The sequence below is a fragment of the Falco rusticolus genome, chromosome 5 (assembly GCF_015220075.1).
Source record: "Falco rusticolus isolate bFalRus1 chromosome 5, bFalRus1.pri, whole genome shotgun sequence".
Classification (NCBI taxonomy): Eukaryota; Metazoa; Chordata; class Aves; order Falconiformes; family Falconidae; genus Falco; species Falco rusticolus.
Window position 1 is genome coordinate 68,438,106 of NC_051191.1, and position 17,070 is coordinate 68,455,175.

General features: G+C 44.4%; 1 long non-coding RNA gene across 1 annotated transcript; it reads right to left on the bottom strand.

The window, feature by feature from the left end:
* Window positions 1-774: 774 nt before the first annotated feature.
* Window positions 775-1,461, bottom strand: LOC119148297. The gene is made up of 3 exons (XR_005104360.1): window positions 1,365-1,461; window positions 1,038-1,169; window positions 775-959 (listed from the first exon to the last, which is right to left on the bottom strand). It is a non-coding gene; the product is annotated as an uncharacterized LOC119148297 (long non-coding RNA).
* Window positions 1,462-17,070: the final 15,609 nt, after the last annotated feature.

A 17,070-nucleotide genomic window follows, 5' to 3' on the forward strand; every position in this document is an offset into this window, starting at 1 on the left:
ATAAGCTCATTATCGTCACAAGAAGTATGAATTATAAATAACTACAGATATGTCAGTGGAAAGATTATAGATGACTAGAGTGACCTGTTGAACAGTTTGACTCCATGGCAATGAATTACCCCATTTATTAGAATATCTTACAATCATCTTCTGCATGTTTACAAATGCCTTATTTAATACAAAATGCAAGGCCACGCTAGATCGTTACGTTTCTTGTAAAGATGTGGAGGAGGAAACTGGATGTCAAAGCACTGAAGTAAAACTAAGGCATGTATTACAGATGTGCCACTGAGCGTTGTATTGGTGCCTGTTGTAGTTTTAATTCCAGCTGCCAACTAACCACGCAGGCACTCTCTCACTCCCCCCTGGTGGGATGGGGGAGAGAATTAGAAGAGTAAAAGTGAGAAAACTCATAGGTTGAGGTAAAGACAGTTTAATAAGTAAAGTAAAAGCCGTGCATGCAAGCAAAGCAAAGCAAGGAATTCATTCACTGCTTCCCGTGGGCAGGCAGGTGTTCAGCCACCGCCAGGAAAGCAGGGCTCCATCAGGTGTGACAGTTACTTGGGGAGACAAATCGCCATCACTCTGAACTTCCCCCCTTCCTTCTTCTTCCCCAGCTTTATATGCTGAGCATGACGTTGTGTGGCGTGGAATATCCCTTTGGTCACTTGGGGTCAGCTGTCCCGGCTGTGTCCCCTCCCAGCTCCTTGTGCCCCCCCAGCCCGCTCACTGGAGGGTGGGTGAGAGGCAGAAGAGCCCTTGGCTCTGTGCAAGCGCGGTGCAGCAGTATCTAAAATATCCCTTACATTATCAACACTGTTTCCAGCACAAATCCAAAACACAGCCCCATACCAGCTACTGTGAAGAAAATTAACTCTATCCCAGCCAAAACCAGCACAGCTGCTCATCAGATGGGATAACAGAAGTGGCAGAGGAAGTACAGAGAAGGGAACAAACCCCTGAAACATGGAATAGAGGTTAAATTACAAGATGAAGAGGCTGAAGGCCTGGGGTAAGCAATTACAGGAATAACTCACCTCAGGATAGGATGGTGTCATCATTTATTACAATCTTTACTCCAGACTGAGTATCATTTTGAAAGTTATGATCTTCTTCAAGCAGAGGTTGTAGGCCTGAAGGGCTGAAATTTCCAGATGATGTTCTTAAGTCTGTGCAAAGGGTTACACAGGAAGGTTGAAATGGTTCTTTATGACCTTAAAATCTACAGAAAATCAATTTCTACACACACAAACACTCTAGAGGCAGTCCCTTCAGGGTACTACATAGCAGTACAGCATATGCCATGGTCAGCGTATGGAGGCAACAGGCGGAGCAGATCTGGATGTCAGCAACACATTTCTCACCTGGCCAAAATGTGCTATGGGGGCTGTTGCCCCCAAGAGGGGCACTAACAGACCTAGATGGCTCCAGGGGGAATCTGGAGGTGAGGGCAATGCAGAGGAATGTCTTCCCACCCCCCCCACCCCCGCACCCCACCCCCCGAAATGCTCAGTGCAGAGAAGGGATGCAGCATGCTGCCCATGGGAACAGAAGGAGCTGATTGCCCTTCCCCTGACTCCGGATTCACACTGCTGGGACCAGGGGCTGGGCTTCTGCTGCCTCCTCCTTCCTCTGCAGCCTGAAAAGAGAAGATTGCTCTTAGCAGAGCTAGAAAGACTGACCACTAAGGTCTCATTTCTCCATGTTTACCAGGATTAAAAATGAGGGGTAGCATCCAGGGTGGCAGGCTCCCCTGTCTGGATACTTCAGGGAAGAGATGATAAAAATTCATGTTCTGAAAAAAAGCTGAAATGAGGTCTGAAGGCAGGAGAATCAATATTTTAGATAGTATTTTTTCTCTACATTTCTCTACATGCATAAAGCAGCATCAAATAGTTATTGTGAGTGATTTTTGCAGGATCTTTTGACTAACCCTTCCAGCCACTGTGTGCTATTTGCAGCTGGGACCCAGTTTAATCCAGATGGGTTCTAGCGAGAGCTCGTGGTATGTTTGGAAAACGCTGAAACACTGATAGAAAAGGCAATGAGACAGCAACATGCTGAACTGGGGGATCCAAATCCCTTTATTTGGACTTATCTCATTTACTGGCTATATCACACTTAACCCCTTAATGGTCTAAACTTGCAAGGGACTGAGATTTGAAGATGAAATGAAAATAGCACGGAAAACTGAAAATCCCCAGGTGACTAGAGGGCCCTTAATGGGATTAGTGTGCATCCAGTTACTTCTGCAGAGCTCATCCACGACAGCGTGTGAGCACAGTGGGAGCATGGAGAGGAGAAAAACGATAGCAGGATTTGACTGGGGAAAAAAAAATCCTATGATAAAGAATGAAAGTAAACACCTAACAAGGAGTAAGAATTTACATCTACAAGAGATATGGGGTGAGTCAGTACAGCACATTAGAGCTAAATTTTCAAAACCATGGGGCAATAAAAAGTGTGATTTTGTGCTGTATTCACAGGCAGGGGGAAGATTTACCAGCTCTATTTGTTTCTGGTTTGACTAGACCCTGAGTTCAGTTTGGATTATGTTGTTATGAGAATATACTGGCAAATGTCAAGACAGCCAAAGAACAAATATAATCAAAACAGTGGTGTAAGCAGTGTATGAGGAGAGTTTATTAAAGATGGTGGAAATCCTCATTTGTTTAATGCATTCATGTGGTGACCCTGACGTGGAAATGCCTGAGCAGATTAACATGCAGTCCTACGGTGGGATAAATATAAGGACAACGGGGCAAAATGAAGAAAGGGGAACTCTACACTAGAGCAACAGAGAAAGCTGATAAGAAAGATGTGCTGTGCATGGCACAACCTCTTGAGGCAACCTCTCTCCATGCAGTACTGGTCAATAAGGCAGATTTTGTGGAAGTCAAGTGCCTCTTTATCAGAAAGCCAGCTGGAACAGGGGATGTGGCAACAACCTTGAACACAGCAAAGAGAAGAGTATGCAGCTTCGTGGAGATGAAGAGCAGATGGGAGAGTGTCTCAGCCTCCTCAAGCATCAAGCTCCTTGTGATACTACTCCTATTGCCAGGAGGTTTACTGAGCTGAAACTAGTCACCAGAGACACTTCTTCCCCCTGGCACCCGTAGTACTCATCTCCCAGCTGGCCCATGTGGTGAGACCTATTTTCTAGGTACTTTGAGGCAGTGTCTTAGGGCCCACATGGAGTGAGCATCAGGGTCCTTTTTGCACTATAGATATTAGGACTGGGGAAGCGGTTGCAAGACATCAGCACTGACTTGTTCTTCATTCTGGAGACACCAGGGTCTTGCTGCGTGCCTGCCACCACTGCATACGTCAAAGCAAGTCTTTGCTCCATCATGATCCTGAACTTATAATCACTTAATAAGAATAACTTGTTTTGATTTTGAATAACTTAAAACAAGGCACAATGGGAATAAACTACGTGGTTCACAGCAGATGCCTTGATCTGAGATCATAATCTTGTGCCTCTTATTATCTCTTGGCAGGACTCCTTAGGTAAGCATCTGGGTACAAAAGCTCCTTTCTATCCTGGTCAAACGTTCTGCTTGTGAAACTGCACTCTTAACAGTGTTTGGGCTTGTGTCCTTTTCAGGAGATATGAGGACAATGTCTCTGGGCTGAATAGGTTTACCCATTCCTCGGTGTGGTTTGAAAAACAGTCGTGCAGTGTTTTGCCAATACTAGAGAATCTGATCTCCCTGTCCTGGCAGCTGCCAGGAGGAGGGGGCCCTTGCCAGAAGCAGCAATGGAAAAGTACTTTTAGTCATGGTTTTACTGGCTGGTCATGCAAATCTCTTCTGATCAGGTTTCAGTGCTGTGGAGGGTTAGCACTCACAAGCTGAGTTTGCAGAGGTGCGGATTTAATAGCTGAGCAGGGACAGGGAAAAGGGCTGCAGGCTCGCTTCTGCATGAGTGCTGATGCTGCATGCAGGCCCTGGCTGGGGGCTGGGGGGTGTCCCCGCAGCTGAGTACTACCTTCCCTCCCCGTTTGGTCACACTGGGGCCTGTGCAATACCAGATGAGCTCTGGGAAGCCTCAACACAACAGGGAGATGCTGTTGGAGCTGGGCTGGCCACATGGCTGGCGGCATGCCTGGGAGCTGGGAAGTCTGGGTTGGTGAGACCCGAAAGATCTGCAGCGCTGGGTGGTGCTGGGTGAGCACAGCCCCTTTGATTGACCCTTTCTCATCACAGCCATTGTGGGAAAATGCTAGCTCCCTCACTCCCAGGTGTGGTTTGGATTAAATTAGCTGCTTTTAACACCATCTGGGTGCAGAGGAAACGTTTGATACAGTCTGAAGCTGTGCATGGAAGGGTTCTCTGCCATCTGAGACCAGGCTGATGAGTGCCAGTGGTTGCAAGGAGACCCTGATGTGACTCCACAGAGGAGGCACACAAAAGTCTGTTTACCATGGGAAGGAAACTAATACCTCACTATGATCTCTGTAGAGCAGGAGAGATTGACCCCTAGCATGACACAAGGGGGATAATACAGGTAGAACAACTGACATGTAGGCAGACTTTCTTAATTTCAGGTTGACTCAGATGTAGTGAAGAATGGATGAATACCCAGCCTGCAGAGCATCATCAGATGTCAGCAGGATGGCTTGGACCAAATGTGTCCTTCTAGATGCCACATTACACCCAGCTGCTCTGTAAATATCTGCCTGCAGACTCAGTCTTCTGTGAGTCGCATGTTCTCCCTGTTGTTTATAGAAGCAGCCACACAGGTGTCATATTAATTAATGCCTTCGGCTGGTTACTTTGCCTTTTTTCCATTCTATTTTTTTCCACAGCTCTGCTCTAAATTTAGATTTGTTTAAATACTCCAAGAAGAAACTAGCTTTTTTTTTTTTTTTTCTAGCAGCATGTTAAACCCTCATCAGGCAGAGCATTCTGAGCAGCAGGAAATTTATGGCATGGAGGGAGACACCAAGGGAGAGCAGAAGGCACAGGAAACAAGCAGCAGCGAAGCATCTTCCCAACACCTCTGAAGACAAGGCTAGAAAAAGAAGAAAGAAAAAGGAAAAGTAATTGAAAGCAGGTGTTCAGTTTGGGCACTGTGAGCTGATTGCAGCTTTCCTGGATGCTGTCACAAAAGCACCCTGAGTAAAAGTTAACTTCATCCTTATCTTTCCACTCCCAAAGGGTTAAACTTAATCTTTTCCATTTCAAGTTCACATGATCTGAAGGAACTTGATTAGGAGGAAGGGAACCCTCATTATAAAAGAGATTGAAGCCTTTTGTGATAAGGTGGTTGCACTTAGAACAGCTTTTTTGAGGAAGTAGGCTTTGCTTCATGGGGAGCCCCAGGAATTGTGGTGCATCGTGACTAAATAAATTATGTCACTTATGCTGCTAATCTCCACAGCTACAAAGACACTTGACTCTGTACGTGTCTAGCAACATCTTTTATGTTGCAAAATCCTTCATATTAAATGCCTGATGCAATGGCCCTATTCAGAGGACATGCTACAAGTACCTCCTTCTCTCCACTCAGTGTGTTAGTAAGGATTCAGGATTTTGCAGGGTTATCAGGACAGAGGTATTTGGGCCAAATTAGGGCTGCTGTAGTGTGGCTGGGCTAGAAAGAAGGAAGGTCCCTCCTCCCATGTGTTCCCCTGTCAAGGTCAGCAGATGTGGAGGGTGCAGAGAGGAGTTACTTGCCTACGTGGTCTGATGTTACTGCCTCACCTATTTGCTGAAATCCTGATGAGGATTTATTGGGTAACAGTTGTGGGGTGCTTTGGAAATACAGGGTGCTCTCTAATTCTCTGCACTCTTGCAAAGGGAGACGGTATAACCTCTGGGGCTGAGGACCATCTTCTCTCACTTGGCAAGTGATCTACACGGGCAAAGCAGCAAACCACTCCTCTCCCCTGATTTATTTGGATCACGCTGTCAGTGGTGCAGGGGTTGAACTGAGCCTGCAGGGTGGTTTTATCTGTCCCTGGCAATAGGAGCGGGTCAGGAGCCAACAGAGCTGGGCTGCAGCACTCTGCAGACCTCTCTGTAGTGATCCGGGCATTAAACATCTGCCTGTCAGGGAAAATGGCATCAATACAGATGAGCTGACTATCCCCAGTGCAGTGTCTGTGGGCCATGGGCTCTGCAGCTGTGGGTTTGCACAATATATACAGCAGTCATGCCTGGCCCCTGGGGAAGCTGCTGCACTCTACTGTAACATAAATAAAGGCAATGTCTAGGCACAATGATTTTTTTGTTGTTGTTTTTTATTTTTTTTTTAATTTTCAAAGATTTTCTGTTAATTTTATTTGGTTTGATGATGATACTGAGTGTTCACATAAGAGCTATTGTAGAAATCCATATTGGAGTTTCTGGAATATTCAGAACTCAATTAAAAACCTTAAAAGTTTGATTATTTTTTTCCGTGCTTTTGATTTCACAGAAGGGAGCAGCGTTGCCAAAATTCTAGGTCACATATTATAACATTTCATGCTTTTCTCCTTTGAAAATAGGAGTATTTTTTCCCCACAAAAATCAGAGGCGATCAGTTTCAGTGTGATTAAAGATAAAAGCTGGGCTTTGGGTACATTCTACCACACATTGATGTAGGTGTAGATAAAAACAGTCCATTCTTTCATGAATATTAATGAAAACATGTTTTGTGATTTTAGGCAACCAGCAATTGTTATTAAAAATACCCTGACAGTTTTGAAGAAGAGAAAGGGGTGGAGGAAGGGTCTGCAAGGCTTTCCACATCTGATTAATACCATGTTGCAGCATCTTGTGTTTTGCTCCGAAACTACTTTGCAGCGGAGTGTGAAAGGTGTTTCCCTGACCTGCAGCTGCTCAGTGAGCTGACGGGGAACAGTCCTCAGCCCATCTGAGCACAGCAGCACCAGCACTGTCTCCTTTTAAATTCTTTTAACCTCTGGTTACAATTCAAGTCACTTCCTGTCACCCTAAATTGCCTCCGAGTCTGTAATTAGCTCAGTCACCTGCCAACTTTCATAACACACACTCACTCTTCCTCCCTTCAATATCTGACAGCATCTCGCTCGGCGAATGGCTTTCAAAGAGATTTCCCCTCCACCCCTGGGGTTTTCGTGCTGTGAGCCTGCCCCAAAAGGATGAAGATACAAATCACGTCGTGCCCAGAAGGATCATTAAACGCCGCCTTTGATTTCCTTCAAGGAGCACAAATTAGCTGAGGAAGCAAACCAGTGCATTTCTTCTTAGCAGTTTTTGCAGATGTTTCTTAACCCCTGTCGGCAGGAGATGACAGACCGGTAGCCCCCTGAGGTGAGGTCTCTCCAGGTTGCAGCCATCTCATCCTGACATGGGTGCTGGCCAAGGAGACTCTCATCCCCCAGGAAACAATAGCTCACAAGGATTTAGCCTGGTTTAGGCACATATGTTATGAGAGCAAATAACCCCTCTCTTACTGCTGGAGCATGTAACGGTGTGCAAAGTATGTGTCTGAAAAAATCAGTTTCTAGCAGCCTCTCTTATTGTGCTGCTTTCTGCTGTTGTCAGCATCTGGGCAGCATGTGGGACAATCAGGAGACAGAGGGAGGGACAGCTCGGCAAACCATTTACCTGCGTTGGGGACAGAGCGGTCTGCAGCACGCTCGATATAAAACTAAGAACTACATTCACTGTCCATGACAAAAAGTTGAATTTAGAATTACCAGAGCTAGAGTTAAATAATTAATGCATGCATATATTGCAAAAAAGAAAATTTGGATTCCAAGTTGTGATGTCTGTCTAAAATCATCTGCTATTTGCTAAAGAAGCACTCCAACTGCCTGCCTTCTGCTTAGTGCAGCATCAAGGGTGAAGTTAACATCTTTCTGAGCCAGAGGCTCTTGAAGTTTCAGACAGAAGCCAAACAGTTGTGTCCCGGGGGATTCCTTCGCAGGAAATCTGATGTGCATAAAATAGGCAGAGCGGCACTGAAATCTCATTAGTGATGGCTGCTTGCTGCAGCTCTGACCTTCACTTAATTCGTTCAAGTGGTGCTGGAGTTAATTGGCATTCTCTGTTTGGAGTGACTCCCTTTTCTAGCTGCAGTTCAAACCGAGAGCTACTCTGCTTGCCAGGCCTATAAATCCCCTACGAAGAACAAGCATTACCTGGCTTTTCTTGTACTCTGATGTACAGTCTCACGCTCTGACAGCCTCTAAGCTACTTCATGGCTGTGTTGGGGCCAAAATGTCACAATAGGCAATAGTGAGACACGTGTTGCAGTTTGCATGTTGGTAATTCTGGTGGAGCACTTCTGCTCCGGACGCTTAGAGCAGCCATTAGACTGTGATGTCTTTGTCCATTTTCAAAGCACTACATTGCAAGAAATGAAGACCACATCTGAAAGACCAGGATGGATGGAGTCAGCAAAGCTGTTCTGGCAATTCCAGTCCAGGAGTGTGCTGGCAAATTCTGCTTTGAAGGGGCATGTCCCCATGGAGGTGGCTCTTGCAGGGTACATGAAAGCTGCACCTAATTGGAGGGACAGGGACGGGGGCCTCTGCCAGCACAGGGGACCCAACACCATTGGTGGGGTGTCTCAGGAGAGCCCTGGGCAGACATACACGATGTTTCCATCGCAGGCCAGGACACCAGTGCTCCTAGCTGAGCAGCCGCAGCCGTGAGGTGACCACAACCCAGCAGCAGTGGCATGCTGTGCTGCACAGGGACCTGCCTCTTCAGCATTAGGGGCGTACGTGGTCTAAATTATTGCATCAGGCAGGTCATTCTCAGGTTTCCCCCTGCACCTTCCAGCTATATAAGGCTCTACCAGTCTCTGAGTGTCACCTACCTGTGTGGAACCCATTGCTGGAGGGAAACCAGGACCAAACACAACAGCTGGGTTTTACAGCATATGCTGTGATGCAGCATTACAGTTACCCACTCTCTGTCGCTGAGGCGCAGGGCCAGGCACCTCTGCCAGGACACTCCGCTTGGTCTCCTGCACCAGCAAATTCCCCTTAACTTGCACCTCCATCTTGCAAGCTCCGGCTCATTTAGGAGGTGACTTCCTGAGACTGGCTGTGGCTTTCTGCGGGTGCTGGGGCAGTACACAAGGCCAAGACCCAGCACCCCTCATCCCACTCTGGCGATGTAAATGGTGCCCCAGATTTCACAAGCCCTTTGCTGGGGCACCTCCAAACTGTACTGTGGCTATTATTGCAGTCCTGGTCAGTTTTGTCCCATCTTTAAAGTACCATGAGCTCCTACAGGTCTTCTAGAAGTTTTCCAGAGCTCTGCTGATATTTTTGCCTGCGCGCTAATGTCTGGCTTCACATCTACCAACAGCTGCTCTCTCCTTGTCTACCCAAGCAGAAATAGAAACTGCAAAGGTTGTTCACTTCCAAAGCTTTCCCTCCAAGGATGATCTCCAGCAGCAAAGGGCAGGCTGTTGTTCTTCCTCATCTCACTAACATGAACATCTCTTGAGGGTGATCAGGAAGGAAAGGAGCTCGCTGCTTCCACAGTCCTCCCAAAATTCTGGGGCGAGGCCAGCAGGCTTTCCCATACTGCATGCTGCTGGTCATACCCAGCCCAAAACATAAAAAATAAATAACCTAACGCATCTAGTATGGAATAAGATGGAAGGAGAGGAGGTGGATGTAACTAAAACCCCTTAGAACAGATTGCTTAGGAGGACTAGGAAAACTGACAGGCTACAATAGCCATGGAGCCTTTTTCCTGCTTTTTGGCAGGATTTAGTATGGTGCTGTACATGTTAACCAAGTAGAAAATTGGTATTAGCACTAGAAAATTGCAAGTTGTGCATATGGCAGTTCAGGGCCAAGAAAGTATAGAAACAAATGCAGATAATGTGCTTGAGAGCACACAGTGAACTCAATCTCGTGCAGGGGCTCTGTGTAGACAAGGTGAAAAGTCACTGCATTCAGGAGTCAGGAAGATGTTTCATCACCCACAATGGTTTTCAGCATTGCTGAGCAGTGCTGTGCTGGGCCATGGGCTTCCTCTGGAGCATGAAGGCTGGGATGGCAAAGGACAGGGGCAGAAACAGATCTTGATAGCTCAATCCTCCAATCTGTTCTGGCAAAATTGTGTTTGAGGGGAAGTAGCTAACACATGGGAGGTTTTTCCTTTTCTTCTTCCCTCTGAAAATGGACTTCTTGTTAATTCTGGGCTTTTCTGAAATGGTGGTAGCAATTGCTCACCTCTGGACAGACCATCAAAAAACCTTTAAGACTCCCATTAAGCTGCTGCAGTCATCTGGCAGAAGAAAAACATTTCTAAGGAGGAAGCGCAACAGCAGCTTTGTCAGCAGCACATTGCAAATCACATCAGAGACTCTGAGCAAAGAGCCAAGGGAAGAGTAGACGCTAATGAGACAGGAAGGATAATGGGGAACCTGCACTGACTGGCCTCTTTAGTGTCGTCTCTATTACACAGCTGGAGAGAGTACACTTCAGAGTAACAGTAATTTATTTTTTGATCAATACAGGAATTGCATATGAAAATACTGTTGCTGTTCTGTTAATTCCTGCTGGCTTTGTTCATTCGTCTGCCCTACAGCAGCCACAGGGCACACCAGGCTGTCACATGCCAGCCTGCAGGACATTGCAGAGGAATGGGAAGGGGAAGGGATTCCTGCTGGGTCATAATAGCACCTGCAAAGGGAAAAAACATAACATCAGAAATCCCGCATTTGTGAGGACTCACTTTTGGTTGCTAGGCTTCTGCTGTTGTCTCTGTCTGTTCTTTGCTTTTTCCAGTTTTTGCCACCTACACAACATGCTTATCTCTTATGAAGTGCTGCATCTGGGAATCAGAGTAGTTTGGGCTAGACTGAAGGATTTTTCTGTTTGCTGCAAACAAAAATGAAATGATGGAGAGAGGAGCAAAGCCCCAGTGAGGCGTGACTGAGCATCAGTCTCTGCCTTTGCCTTTCGACTTCTTCTGTGACCTCCATAAATCCATTACAGAACCACTCTTCATGTCCATTTTAAATGGAGATAATATTTCCTTCTCTCTCCTTTGCAAGGGTAATTTGTATAAAAAAGCACTTCTAGATACTTTGTCTCTATCTAGCTATTTGTGTAAAAGTACTTTTAAACCAATGAAGACATAGAAAAATATATGTGAGAAATAGGAATCCTTTAAAATCACGTAAGAGTTTTCATCCAAAGATGTTTTAGTGGATTATGAAATAATCCCTTCCAAAGAAAGAGCAGATCACTTTGGGTTAAATATTGACCAGAGTGTTTGTGTCCCTCTGTTCTGTACCTGAAGCTACCCATCTTCCCCACTATCTATATATTCAGACCTGCCCCCCTCAGCACCAGTGTAATTAAACATGTTGTTAATGGCGTGACAAGAAGAGCCCCTAACTTTTCTCTTTCTATCACCTCCTAAGATGGTATTTTATCTGTGACATTTTCCCTTTTCATGAGTTGGTTTCTTCAAGGTATGTGCAGCAGCACTTGCACTGTTACGCTTTGCAAAGCTGAGTCTGCTTTGGCTGCTGCTGCTGCCTCAGAAATGAGTGCTTGCTGTCTTCACCTTTGGTCGTCTGGCTGGTTCAGCGCACTTGACACCAAAGATCTGGATTTAGCAGCCCCCCACAGTGAAGGATTACCTTAGTGTTTCTTCTGAACTTTAATGCTGTCTAAATTTCTGCTTTTATACAAGGAAGTGAAAGTTTTCCTGAACAAAATCATGTTTCATTTGTGCTTTTCCATCTCCCTGTTCCCTCTTTCAGTTTCCACACTTTGACGTCTGTTCCTACAGGTGACTTGAAAATTCCCAGCTTTCACTTCTGTTTAGAATTATTCACTGACCTTTCAAAGACCTTGCTGGATTTTCTTGAGTATATAGCCAGCGTTTCTTCATATCTCCCAGTCAAAGGAGTTAACTGGAGACTCTTCATCTTCTTTATATTTCTACTCATGCCTTCTATCCTTTCCTTGACAAAGCTTGTGTTGTATAATCCCTGCAGGGTCTTTTCTCAAAGATAACAAAGCTTTTATTTGTTATAGGATTCATCACCTTGATCTTTGGGCCTGCTGATATTGACCAGACATTCCTAAGTTGTGGCACATTTTTGATGGGATGTGATGTGATCCACTTGAAAGCAGCACATGGTGATGGCTTGTGCTTGCTTACATGGCAGACAAGGGCAAACAGCTCCCTGCGAGCAGCTGCCCGGAGGAGCTGGAGATGGCAATCATAGGAACTGAGGCAGTGCTAGGGAAGAAGACATAAGCACTAAGTTTTGGCCTTCAGGTATAGAATCAGGGGAAGGGAAAGGTGTATCACAGGAGGGCGAGACAGCAGGGACGAGCAGCTGAACCTGCTGGCAAACGTACTTCTGACAGAGATGGGAGTCACACCTCTAGTGCCAAACTGCAAGCATTAAGTATGGGATCCCTGAACCATGTTATGATACTACAGCCTGATGGCTCCTCTAATTCAAAGTCTCAGTCACAGCTCACTGCATCCATGAGAGGAGCCAGGAGGGGCAGGACTTCCCTGGTAAGTACCTGAGAGGGGAGCCTCAGGCATTAAAATGAAAGCCTTAGATGAAGGCAAGATGCTGGCACTTTTACTAAGTGGTAGGTCTGGGGCTACTGCTCTAAGTGGAAAGAAGGCTGCTGTTAGTGAGCCAGGCTGCTAAGCAGCAGTAAAAATGAAGGAAAACAGAGCTTTTGTTCCCAGCCCGAGTAGTCCTGCGCTGGGAGTGCTGCCAAAAGCCTGCACGCTCCTTTCCTCTCTTTCTCTAAACACTGTATTGACAGGCAAGTGCTGCAGAAAGACACACAGGTAGGGAGGTTTCCGAAGTGACATAATAATAATATCTCTCTCTGGTTTAGTACCTTTCAGAAGCAGATTTCAGGTACTGGCGGGAGAAACACAGTACCAGTGGCTGCACCCGCAGCTGCAGGGTGTAACAGAGATTTGCAGCAGCACGGTTCAAGGCAATGCACAGCAGCTATGCATTCAGCACATGGGCCTATAGAGCAGGGTGGCAGTACTCGGACAAGAAAAGCATTAATATTTATCTAGGATCTAATGATGGGATTAGCATCCCTCTATACACATGGTAGCACCTGTAGGACTTTGCCATCATTTCCCATAGTTTCCTCATGGCGTGACAGCAGGCTATCCTCTTTCTGATACTAAGATGTCACCCTTTCTATTTCTTGACTTCAGTTTAGTTACCACATGCCAAAGGGTTTTTCTCTTCTGCCTTTATTGATGACTATATTTATTGGTGATGTTTGTGCAGACACATTGTTCTGAACTCAGAGCTTGCTTTGCTTTTCGTGGAATTTGTGTCCAAATATAGTAAAAAGGGCTTTTACTTAATATATGCCCCAAACGGTTTAAAAAATTTTATTTTTATTACATGTATGACTAAAGCTGCTGTTCTCAAAAAATGTGTAGTGACTTCCTATTGTGTACACCAGATGTTTATTATTCTAAATTCATTCCTTGGAAGCTTTTATGATGTTGCTCACCTTCTAAAGGAAGAAGCATTGAGATCACTTGCAAGTCAATTTTTTTTCCACAACAGCTATAAAGTAAAGGTGTTCATACACTGGACACATTTTCTCCAAAAGGTATTCTTTAAAATTACCTAAAAAAATCTCTTTTTTCTTTCTCCTTTATCTTTCTGCATTTCAGCAGTTTTTTTCAGCTACACATACAAAAGCAATCTGGTTCCTGCATTTCACATTCACTTCCATGCTGGGCAGATTTACATCTAAACAGTCTGTTCAGATTTGATGGTACAATCTTCATTAAATAAATATTATTTTTTTTTTAAAAAGGGAACATTCACTCAAACATCTGCTGTATTGTGAAGAAAGGTAGGGGCTGTACTGGTTCACTGCAGGATGGGGGGGGGGGGAAGGTGTTTGCAAAAGCTAACTTTAGCCCAGTCAATCTAATCTGCCAAGCTAAATTAGGTTTGTACTGACACTTGCCCTCAAGAGGATCCTGTCTTTCCACTGGCTCTGCAGACAGCCTGGAGAGATTGGGCTCACGAACAGTAGTTACCCTTTGTGGAGGTACGTGCAAACACTTGCATGGATTTCCACACGGAGCCAAGGTAGGGGCTAACAATGAAGTCACATGGTGGTCTTCGTGACATCTTCTGAGTCTCAATGCCAGGCTAGGGCCTCCAGATCACAGTTTCACAGAAGCTGCAAGTCAGTCTGAGGCAGCGCTGCAGCACATCCCCTGCCTCACTTCCCTCTCCCCACATCCCACCCCCTTACCCTCACGGCTACACACCCCTACCCACACATGGATACAGGTGCCTGGGCTCCTGCCCACTGAACTCATCCAGGTTAAAACCAGCCTTGGCACGGAGGGGGTCTTAACCTGGACTAATTCTGCTGCATTGCATTTTACCATGTAGCCATCTCAATCAAAATAAAAAAGGAAAAAATAAAGGAAAAAGGAAGGAAAGACTGGTGTGGGAGCAGCTAGGAGTGGGTGGCTGGGATGGGCTGCCTCTTCAGCAGCAGAGCCAGCCTGAAGTGTTTATAAAGCTACAACCTTTGTTTCTTTAGTGTCTTGCAGAACCACGTTTTCCTCCTCCTGTTTGTATATGCCAGGCTCCCTCCCTTCTGTATTTACAACTCGGCTGCACACACATTTACATCTAGAGGCCAGAACAAGCTAGTTAAGAGATATCTGTAGCAATTTGGAAAAGTCCTTAGGATTTAGAGCAGTAAAATTTACTATGGGTTGACTGAGGATTAATTTATTATTATTTAGTGCATTATTAATCTCCAGGACTACAATTTTGCCTTTTCCTAAGTTTCAGGATCCCTCTGGGTAAAGCTGCTGCCTCATAACATTTTCTACATTACAGCCTCAAATGCTTACTGGAAAATGTCTTTTAATTTTGCTTTTTCTTCAGCAAAGATCTCCAAATTTGCTACAATATTACATCACAGGTTAATATCCTAAAGGGACAATGATATCTCGGATACTCACCCCTTTTATTACTGGAATTTCAAAGCTCCACATGTTCTAAATAGATTGTCAGAGGAGACGAAGCATCTTGCTCCTGGAAAATTTTATTTTGCTGTACAATTTTAATTATCTCCTTTGCAGCTACAACAAGGAGGAGTAAATAGAGGAGCAACAGAGAGCTAATGAATAAAAATCAAATTAAGGATTTCAATTTTCTGTGAGAAGGGCCTGAGGAAAGATTTGGATGCCTTCATTGAATATTATAGATTTACATGATAAACACTGACAGAGATTATGCTTCACTGTTTCACCGACTTTCTTCTCCTTGTCTTCTCACTGTAGTTTAATAGGTGTGGAATTCTCTGAGGAAGTGGACAGTGGTTAGGTGAAACTGCACTGAAACCTAGTATCAGTTCAAGGCTGAGACTGGGATTAATGCATAAAACACTGCTGCAACTTCTGGAATTCTTGCTAAACCCCAATTTACAAGGTATTTATTCTACTGGCAGAAAAAAAATCCAAACCCTACCCAAAACCAGCAGTATTAAAAAATACACAGACAATTTAAAAAAAGCATTACACATGCATACTGTGGAAGCATCTGAAGTAGAGTTAGTATGATTCTTACATACCTTCTGATTTTCTGCTTGCTACTTCTTTTCCTTTTTCAGATTAAAAAAACAGGCCCAAAGAACGGCAGTCCTAACTGCTGTGGCCTTTTCTCTCCAAAGGCCTTGCTAACTTAAGGGCTCCCTAGTTCTAATAATGTCATAAAAAAATAAGGCAACCTGAGTGTTCAGAACCACTCTAGTTCAGAGGTGATCTATCAAACCTGAAATAAAACATTCTGATATCATGCACAGATCTGGCCGCATGAAGAAACAGTCGCAGCTGATAAAAAAGTTATTAAACAAAACACAATACCAAAAGGCAGAGATTAAGTTTTCAGTATTACGTGAGTATCCTCCAAGCTTTTCCACGGTACTGGAAGGCTCCGACTATATTTCTGGAAAAACCCTTTTTCTGAGATAGATACTTTAGTTTGCAGTAGAAAGAAGAGAGAAAGGTCTGCAGTATGGTTTTGCACTCCAGTATGACTCCAGGTTCAATTTCCAGTTCCCAAATGCCTCTGATGAAGCAGATCTGCCATTTGAAATGGAAACCTAGACAAGAAGTTTGGCTTCATTTATCAATGGAATTCTCTCACTACTTTTCCTCTTCTGTTCATTGTCACAAAATTTAGTTTCTTTCTAAGCCTTTCTATTTTACCTCTGTTGTTCTTGGTAAGCATGCAAATCAGCTAAAACAGCACCTCCCTTCTTCACTCCAAAAAGGCAACTTTACGCCTCCTGAACAATCCCAGAAATCCCTTATAGCATAATACAGTGAGATAAATCCAACTCCGTTGGTGTTACTTGATGTAAATGTAACCAGAAGGAAGGGCAGTGAGAAGAAACCCTGAATTAGCTCTATCCTTGTCTGTTTTAAGATAAGCCTCTACTTGTCAAGCATAGTACCAATACGACTGTTGTCGTAAGCATCAAGAGTTAGAAGATGTTTTGAAAAAATATGCCTTTAATTCTTGAAAATGATATGTTACTCTGAAAAGCAATAAATAAGGATGTTTTTTTTAAATTTCTACTTGCCTTTTTTGTAAATGTTTCCCCCAGTGTAAAATGTATCCCACATGACTAGAAAACCCATCACAAACACAGTTTGAGATGCTTAAGGATTATTTTTACCCACCAATTACAGAAGTTCTACATGTCAAATGAGGTCTTAACTATGTGTCCCCATGATCTTTAAATTGCACTCTCAGATAATGCAGCATCACAGACACCAATTATGTACATATTTAGTTTCACACAAACTCTCCTGTGTAGATTCCAATTTCTTCCACACCAGTTCATTCAGAAATAATACCAATTAACCCAGTAGAATCCCATAAATTATAATGGCTATATGAATTATTGTGGCTACAGGATTAGAATTAGGACTTGCTATCTTTAAAGTCTGCCCTTCCTGGTTCTTTTCACTGAGTCTGGAAGAACTGTAAGCAATTTGGTAACAAAATGGAACTAGAATACAACTTGCTCTCCATGAGCTGTAGGAAAAGTCTAGCAGTTTT